We start from the raw sequence: 9,675 nt of genomic DNA on the forward strand, positions 1-9,675 counted from the left end.
GGAAGACAGAGCTCTATCTTGCTGCAAAGCTACATCTGCCCACCAGATGAGCAGTACCTGTAAAAACTTCCCACATCAAACCTCGTGGGGCTAATGCCTCTTCCAGAGCCTGCTGACAACAGGAAAACGATCCCAGCACTGCATTTCCCAAAGAACTCGGAGATTCTTGCCCTGGAGCCAGGAGTGGGGAGTTTGATGTTGTATTGTCCACAGACATTCCAGAAAGAAAGCGTTGCAGTGGGAGAAGGCCTGGATGAACAAGGGGAGGGACCAGGGAACAAAAGCAGATTCTCAAAGAGGTCAATATATATTGGCTAATTGCTTAATATTGGTAATAGTATTAATAACAAAAATCCCTACCATTTACTGAGGCCTTTAGCATGCCAGGCCTCTTACAGACGTCGCTCCAGGTCTTTCTCACGGCCTTGCAGAATGTATATTACTTTCCCCGTTTTACAGAAGAAGAAACTGCAACTCCCAGCGGGTATGTTTTCAAAGACCACAGAGCTGCCGCCAAGCCTGCCGCTTCCTGTCTGAGTGAAACGGGGCAATCTCCCAGATAACAGGAGATGGCTAGGTGGAAACATGTCTAAAACAGGGCTGAAGGAGAGCAAGTAAGCTCCAAACCTCAGTCCCAGCCCCTCTTGGAACTGAGTTAAAGAGAAAAGAAGAGCTAAGAGCACAGCGTTCCTGAAAGCAACATGAGTGTCTTTTTTAATAAACACGCCAAAGCTTGACTCTCCGAAAAGCGTGCCGCGCCTTTGAAAGCGGGCCCCTCGGAGAGCTGTGTTCTATCAGAGCTGCTATAGCTCAAAACGTGTTCAGTGCTCCTCTTGGGCAATGGCCTTCAGGACTCACAACACATTGCTTTGAAAATCTTCAGTGTGGCAAATCTTCCTTTTCATCCTCTGGGGCAGATTTAATTTGGGGGCAAGTGCCAGAGGTGACTTCAGAGTTGAGTCGGCCAACTGGGGTGTCTTATTTGGGGTCCACATGAGGTGCGATCCTAAGGCAGAAGAGCACCTTGTGTGGTAGAAAACACAATGGAGCCCTTGGGGACAGGTTAAGAGATGAGCCCAGGAGCCCCAGAGCGAAAGAATGGCCTGCACCGTTGCAGGGGGTGCAGGGGAGGCCTTGAGCGAGATCTGAGGGCTCTTCATAGGGAGAGACACGATCAACCCCAATCAGGGCATAAGTGAAAACACACGGTCCCATAAAGTGTCCCGGGAAAGATGCCACGTTAATAAAAGGGAAAAATGCAGAGGAATGTGTGAGGAGGGAGCCGTTAAGAAATTGCAAGTGCCTGTAAACTCTGCCCTGCAGCCCCCACCCCCGCCCCCAATCATGGTTCCAACTTGTTTTTCATTAGGACTCAAGGAAAAAAAACCTTAAAGAAACTAGCCCATTTGTGGAGATAGCAGAGGATGGCGCTGGCCACCTGACTGGTGTCTCTGTGTCCCCTGCCTGGTGGCCGCCCTTCCACAAGTCTCTGGTGTGACCGGGCTTGAGTTACATTCCTCATTACATAGTACGTCTTACTAGAACTGCCGTGTGGCAGGCCAGGATGCTGGGTGCAAAAGAAGAGGGTTACAGTGGATCCCGGTGCAGCAGGGACCATTGTTTCTACTCTGGGGCATTTCTGAAACACTGTTTCAGTAATAGGAGTCATTTTCTCCTTCGTATCCCCAAATTGGCCTTGGGAACCAGCTAATACAGTGGCAGCTGGCCAAAGCCTTATCACATTTCCAGGCTCCAACCAAACAGGAAATGGGATTCAACTGTAGCCAGAGCGTTAGTTCTCAGGTGGGACTTCCTGATGGTCAATAATCAGAAAGCAAGCATCAGTAACAGTTCAGAGAGAGGGAGGAGACTTGGTCTGTACAGCAGAGGAGCTCCCAGTTTCTGGAGTAGGTTAGAGAGACACTAAGGTGAAAAAAAAAAAAAGAGAGAGAGAAAGAATATACAAAGATCACTACATTGGCAAAAATTGTCAGGTAAGCATGGGGTATTTAGAAATCTGGGGAAAGGCCAGGTGTGATGGCTCACGCCTGTTATCCCAGCACTTTGGGAGGCCAAGGCGGGTGGATCATTTGGGGCCAGGAGTTTGAGACCAGCTTGGCCAACATAACGAAACCCTGTCTCTACTAAAAATACAAAAATTAGCGGGCATGGTGGCACACACCTGTAGTCCCAACTACTCGATTTGGGAGGCTGAGGCATGAGAATAGCTTGAACCCAGGAGGTAGAGGTTGCAATAAGCAGAAATCACATCATTGCCCTCCAGTCTGGATGACAAAGCAAGACTCTGTCTCAAAAGAAAAAAATAAAAAAAGAAATCTGGAAGAAAAACAAATGAGAATGCACAGCCTAGCTAGAGTCTCATGGTATCAGTTACAGCAGTTTTAGGGAGATGATAAGTGGTCTTATAGCAGAGATGTGATGCCAGAAAAGAACTGGAGTGGCTGTGGAAATGAGAAGGACATAGGAGTGTGGTGACAGCACTTGCCATGCTTCGTAACTGGGTGGGACAGCTGAGGGGGGGGGACAGGCAGGAGGATGTGTCTCGCTGAAGTGGGGAGTTCACACTGGTACAAGTAATATCAGTAGTTTGTACAAGTGGTTTGGCTGCAGAGAGGACAGTTGTTCTTAGATTTTCGTCCTGAAAGAAGTGACCTAGGAGGCTGCAGAGTTACTTTCCCAAAGATTGAGAACGGAGCTACACTCCTGTCTCTGTACCTGGTTGACATGTCTGGGAGCAGTGTCCAGTGGGCACTTGGTCCCTGGGGCCCCTTCCAGCTGAGGAGCTTTGACTCCTTGCTTTGAGATGATGGCGAAGCTCTTTCATCTTTCCTGCCCCCAACCCCAACTGCTGGGGGCTCAGGTCAGATGCAAAGCTGGGCTGACTGTCTTTGCTCAGGAATCTGTGCTGAGACCCAAGGAACAGGAAGCAGCTGAGATGCCTCCAGTTAATACTGCAACCCGAATACCCTCTGCAAGAAGGCTCAGCCGAGAGACCTGACAGAATCGGCATTGTTCAGCCAGACAGCCAGGAGCAGCTGCGGGGCCCCCTGGGTCTCCCTAGCACTGGGGATTGTGAATAACCTTCAGCCTGGGCTCACAGACATCCTGAGGAGATCAGGGAAGTGCCAGCCTGTCTGGTACCGGCTTGGGCAATAATCATTGGTCAAAGAGGATCAAGGACAGAGGCCTTTGGGAGCTTATAATCCTACCCAAAAGAGGTCACAACGTGTTGCGGAAGGACAGATAAAGAAGCCAGGAATGAAGGGACCTGTTCAGGCAGAGGTGGGGGACAGGGTCTTCCTATTATCTTTGGAGCGGTTAGCTAAGTGCTCGCCCTTCTCAGCCCAAGCTCCGGATGGCATTCATAGTGCAAGAGTGAATTTCCCATTGACTTGAAAAGTTGTTCCTCCCCAAGAAGAAGCCCAACCAGGAATTACATCAAAGAATCATAGTTCTAGAGCTAGAAGTGACTCCAGTGACCACGCAATTTGTCACCTTCACATTGCAAAAGTAAGGTAGAAAAGTGAGGTCACTGACTCAAAGCCATACCCCTCATTAGTGGTAGAGCCAGAACTTAAAACCTGGATCTCCAGACTTGAAGACCAGTGGTCAATCCATTGCTGATCTGCATAAAGCTACTTGACCCAGCCCTCCAGAGGTTGGCATGGGGGAAGACTAAGGAGGAAGGAGCAGGAATTGGACAATATAATGGGTACATGTAAGTACAAAGTGATCAACTTACAAATGAAATGCAAAGTTAGAAGAAAATGAGCCTTACAGATTTGGGAGCATGAGTAGTAGTGGAAAGAAGACTGGACTATGTATGAGTCAACAGACCTTGGTTTAGGTTCCTCTTCTACCACTTGCTCACTACATAACTGGGAAAATTCTTACTATCTCTGAGCCACAGTTTATTCCTCTGTTAAATGGGGCTAAAAATATTGTAGGATTCTTACGAGAAATAGCATGTGTACAAGTACTTTGCATACAAGAATGTGTTAGGTAAACGTTAGCTATTGTGGTAATTCCTGGGATGATCCGGGGATAGGTTTCTGAGTTTGGAGGCTGGAATACATTACAGCTGGAATACTCCTAGTTCTCTGAGTTTCCCAGTGGAAGAGGGGAATCTGAAAACTGACACAAGTTTCTACTTCATCTTAGGCAACTTCAGATTCAACAATGGGAGCTGAATTCAGCAGGGCAAGATCTAAGCCTGAATGCAAGCTCAGCCACACAATGGGGAGCCTTAACCATGAGGGGTGCCAGGCTCCAGTTTCTGCCCTGAGAATCCTGGCCTTCCCTGGGAGGGTGCCTCTTGCAGAAGAAATGAAGCCTGATACCTCTCAACCTGAACAGGATCCCTTGGAGCTGTCAGGAGTGGGAGGCATGGAGTCAGGAGAAGAGGACAGGAAAGGGGGCTGCCAGCGTGAGGCCCACATTCTTTAGCCAAAGCCACTTGAATGTGAAGGGACAGTGGGACCCACAGCATCCTGTCTCACAGGCCTGGTGGCACTGCCCTTGACTTTTGACACCAGGCTTGGGTGGAAAGGTGTGTCTCAGGCATTAAACTAGAGGGTGCAGTCTGGGATACCTGGAAGGGGAAGAGTTTGGAGAAGGTCTGTTGTGATCCAGCTCAACGCAGCAGCTTGTCCTAGGTAAGAGCCCTGCTGTGCAGGCTGAGGTCATTGCTGGCACGAGCTCCCCACTCACTGCAGACGCCTGCAGGTCTGTTTTAATATCTGCAGCAACTACATTCCTGAGCAGGGTGGGTAAGAGCCTTTCTGGACAAGACTGCTTTCCATCAAAAATTATTCCAATTCACCAGGGTCAGATATTTTAGAAAGAGCTGGATTTTTTTTTTTTTTTTTTTTTAGGAGGAGGAAAATAAAAATTCAGAGAGAATGACTAAATGCAGGAACCAAGAGGAGAGCAAGGTCCTGAGGACAGGGGAAGGGAGGAGGGAGCCAGGGTTGTGAGGGAGAGAAGACACGAGATACAGGCAGTGGGTGCTGGGAAAGAGCTCTCTCTTTGGATCTAGCCCATCTAGGCCTTTCTTAGGTCCTGATGAGTTTACCTGTTACCATCATCATTCATTCATTCATACACTCAACTGACATTTGACTTCTACTCCATATGCCAAGTGCTGGGCTAGGAAGACAGAGAGGTTGTATTAGCTATCTATTTCTGTGTCACAAATCCATAATATATCATGGTTTAAAACAACACACTTTTATTATCTCACAGTTTCTGTGGGCCAGGAGTCAGGGCACAACTGAGCCAGGTCCTTTGCTTTAGAATCTCTCACAACGCTATAACCAAAATTTTGGCCAGGGTTGGCATTTCGTCTGAAGGCTCACCTGGGGAAGGATCCACATCCAAGTTCATGTGTTCGTTGGCAGAATTCAGTCCCTCAAGGGTTGTTGGACTGAGGGCCTTGGTTCCTAGCTTGCTGCTGGCCAGAGGATGCTCTCAAATCCTTGCCACATAAGTCTTGCCAGCATGGCAGCTTGCTTTGTGGAGATATGCAAGCTGAGAAGGCTGGAGAGAGGGTAGCCAGCAGGACGGAAGTCACAGTCTTTTGTAACCTGAGGAAGGAAGTGACATCTCATTGCCTTTGCCATATTCTGTGGATTAGAAGCAAGTCCCAGGTTCCACCCACACTCCAGGGGAGGGCTTTACACAAGGATGTGGAGGCTGCGAGACAGAGACCATCAGGAACCATGTTAGAAGCGACCTGCCCCCAAGTCAAAGTTGTTTTTGGCCTTTGGGTAACTCAGAAAGAGCAATAATGACAATTACAATAGTAGTAGTAGTACAACAGTAATAATAATGGCAAAAGCAATGCATTGAATACTTACAGTGTGCAGGGACTGTACTAGCTTGTCATATATACATATTTGCTTATCTAAATAGAGGGATATGTGTGTGTACACACACACACACACACACATACACCTGTACATATATATTTGCTTTTAGTTCCTTTCTCGCTGTTGCCCAGGCTGGTGTGCAGTGGTTCAAGTGATTCTCCTGCCTCAGCCTCCTGAGTAGCTGGGATTACAGGCACCCGCCATCACGCCCGGCTAATTTTTTGTATTTTTAGTAGAGACGGGGTTTCACCATATTGGTCAGGCTGGTTTTGAATGTCTGACCTCAAGCGATCCGCCCACCTCGGCTTCCCGAAGTGCTGGGATAACAGGTAGGAGTCACCGCACCTAGCCTGCTTTTAATTCCCAAGTAGGTATCATTATTATCCTCTTTTTAGGCGAGGGAACAGGGTATCAGAGAGAGCACAACAGTGGGAGATCTAGGAGTTTTTAACTCCAGTTTGTCAGACTTCAAAGGCTTTGCTCTTCCTCTCTTCATGTACATGCCTCCCAGATGAATGGCAGTCTCGCCTGGAAAGTGCTGTAATGGTCCTTCTGTGCGGGGATTGGCTTCTCAGAGGCAGTGACATGGAGGGAGCCCCCTGTAATAACAGCAACAGGACCCGATGGGGAGTTCAGGGAAAGGAAAGGGAAGTGACACAATCCTTCGCTCTTGAGGAGCCCTTGAGGCTCAAGTGGGGACCAGACCCAAGGAGGAGCCTCGGGGCACTTGCTGGGAGCAGCGGCAAGTGCAAGCGAACAGCTGTTGGAGAGCTCCTAGGAGAATGGAAGCTGGTGGCTGTTTAGATTAGTTTTCTAATTGGCCGAGTGTTAGCAAAGCCTCTTGTGTATACAGTGGAAATAGTTAATCTTGTCTATTTGTATATCCACTCATGTTCTGTCACTCCCTGATCTTCTCAGCTGTCTGCCTCTTACTGTGGGTTTTAAGCCGAGAGAGGGTTTAAGTCTATGGGACTCTTTTTTTTTTTATTTGTTTTTTTTTTTTGAGACGGAGTCTCGCTCTGTCGCCCAGGCTGGAGTGCAGTGGCCGGATCTCAGCTCACTGCAAGCTCCACCTCCCGGGTTTATGCCATTCTCCTGCCTCAGCCTCCCGAGTAGCTGGGACTACAGGTGCCCGTCACCTCGCCTGGCTAGTTTTTTGTATTTTTTTTAGTAGAGATGGGGTTTCACCATGTTAGCCAGGATGGTCTTGATCTCCTGACCTCGTGATCCGCCTGCCTCGGCCTCCCAAAGTGCTGGGATTACAGGCTTGAGCCACCGCGCCCGGGACTCTTTCTATGCAGCCCCTAGAACCCGTGGGCAGCAGAAGGAGAGCCACACAGTAGAAGAAGGTTCAAGTGCTTCCCCCACTCCATGCTGCCCTTGTCCCCACCAGCCTACCTGGCCATACAGCCCCACCTGTCCCCAGGTGGCCTCCCTTCCCACAGTGCTCATCTCCCCAGCACACCACTCCAGCCACTAGAACCATACATTTGCACAAAGCAACCTTCCGTATGTCACCTCGCAGCTTCATGACAAACCTGGAAGTCAGGCTTTATGATTCCAAGTGAGAAACCAAGAGAGGTTAAGCGACTTGCCCAGTGTCACTCACACAGCTGGTGCGTGGCTGAGCCAACGTCAAACCTGGGTCTCGCACTCCTTCATTCTCTCGCAAGGGCTTCTGGTCTGGCCCACCCACCCCACACACCATGTTCACACGTTCATCATGCACTTTCCTTGCTCAGGAAGCCGTAAAGCTTTCTCTGCTGACTGTGCCGCCGCAGCCACAGGTTTGTGCCTCCCTTCCAGGGCCCTTGAGTTTTTGCTTCCCTTTCCCTGCCATGAATCCGTCTCACCTCTACCGTGGGTTCCATGCCAAGAAGGCCAGGTTCCCAGACTCCCTGAGACATCCCAGGCTTCTGGGTGCCCTCTCTGATTAGACTGTTGCTAGCTTTATTTTTAGTTATTTTTTGTTTTGTTTTGTTTTTGAGACGAAGTCTTGCTTTGTCACCCAGGCTGGAGTGCAGTGGTGCAATCTCTGCTCACTGCAACCTCCGCCTCCCAGGTTCAGGGGATTCTCCTGCCCCAATCTCTCGAGTAGCTGGGATTACAGGTGCACACCACCATGCCAGGCTAATTTTTGTATTTTTAGTAGAGACGGGGTTTTGCCATGTTGGCCAGGCTGGTCTCGAACTCCGGATCTCAGGTGATCCACCCTCCTCAGCCTCCCAAAGTGCTGGGATTACAGGCATGAGCCACCTCACCCGTCTGTTGATAGCTTTAGATTGGGGACCAAGATATAAACATTTCCTATTACATGCCAAGCCCAGGCACATGGAAAACATGTGTGGCTTATTGATAATGAAGAGAGGGAAAGATGAAGATAAGGTTAGGGGGACTTCAAGGGACACAAAAGTCTTCTTTCAGATGCAGAGTCCTCCCCTCTGACCGAGGGACCTCCTGCCTAAGACATTATTCCCTTGCTTCCCCACATCTCTATCTTCAGACTCCAGGTGTCTGTTAACGATTTTCTTCCCTTCATGACCTGAGTGTGGTCAAAACGCCTCTTTGTAGATGTTCCAATCTCAGCCAGTCAGACATAACACTTAAACATACACATTTTTGGAGAGGTGGTGAGTGGGACAGGTATGGTCATAGGTTACAAATGGGACATAATGGCAAGAAAAATGTCCACTGTTCAATAGCAGTCAACACCCAAGACTGATGCTACAAGATTTGTTTTTGGGGAATACCATTCAGAGAATTTTAAAGAAATGACTATACAAATGGGATATAAAGGAAGTTAGAGAGGTATTGGCCTCCCCGATCTCTTACAGATCTTATAAATAGTCATAACACTGTTGATTACACACTTTCTGCGCACCACTGCAGTAAATGCTCCATAAAAATGATCCCGTATGTAGTCTTCAAAACAGTTCTATAAGGTAGCATAGTATTATCCCTATTGGAAACTGTGGTTCATAGAGATTAAGTAGATTGTTTAAGACTACATGTACAGTGTAAAAGTCAGGATTAGAACCCAGACTGCCTGACCCTAGAACCCTTGTCCTTAATCTCTGATAGCAAATGGACAGCCTCTGTGTTTCCCTGTTTCTTTGCTGATAGAGATTCATTAAAAATGCCTTTTGCTCCTCTCTGGCTGGGACTTGTGGTAAGAGGGAGAGAGAAGAGAGAAGCCCCACACTGGGGCTTCTCCCACTTTTTAAATAGGTGGATGGGGTCTCAGTTCCTTCTTACCTAGCATAGTCCTCTGCCTTAAAACTTCGCAAAAGTGGGCAGCTGGTAGAGTTGCATTTTTTAAATGTTCCAGGCTATGTGTTCTTATCTCAAGGAGGCTTGATTTACTTTCTTCTATCTTATCCCAGTCCAGGGCCCCTGTGATGGATTTCACCTTGGACATTTGCCTTTGGAACCATTGCTCCTTGCCAAGAGCACTCCCCCAGAGACAGATTGAGAAGGAGACAGCTCCATGGCTCCCGTTCTGGGACTGGCCTTTCGCCTCCTGCCTCCCACAGCTCAGGTGGAGGGAGGAGAGCCCTGCCCTTACCAACTGGAAAGCATCAGGTAGGACTGCTGCTTGGCAAGAATAAAACGATTTCTGCAGATTTGGCCTGGGCCTGCTCTCACTCGAGATGTGTCAGGGGAACAGGAGGAGAGACAATAATAGTACAGTGGTATCAGCGTAGTGTTAATGTTTTCCTCTTTGTTATGACTATTCGTGTGTCTTTTCCAATTTGATCTCCACAGTACTAACTGAAGCAGCTTT

General features: G+C 48.5%; 1 protein-coding gene across 1 annotated transcript in view; it reads left to right on the plus strand.

Annotated features, from left to right (window-relative positions):
* Positions 1 to 9,468, plus strand: part of RPUSD4 (RNA pseudouridine synthase D4) — an 82,126-nt gene extending 72,658 nt beyond the window's left edge. The window contains exon 8 of the mRNA XM_010353008.2: positions 9,275 to 9,468. The gene's annotated coding sequence lies outside the window, so the exon portion shown is untranslated. The remainder of the gene's footprint in view (positions 1 to 9,274) is intronic.
* Positions 9,469 to 9,675: the final 207 nt, after the last annotated feature.

The sequence above is a fragment of the Rhinopithecus roxellana genome, chromosome 15, assembly GCF_007565055.1.
Source record: "Rhinopithecus roxellana isolate Shanxi Qingling chromosome 15, ASM756505v1, whole genome shotgun sequence".
NCBI lineage: Eukaryota > Metazoa > Chordata > Mammalia > Primates > Cercopithecidae > Rhinopithecus > Rhinopithecus roxellana.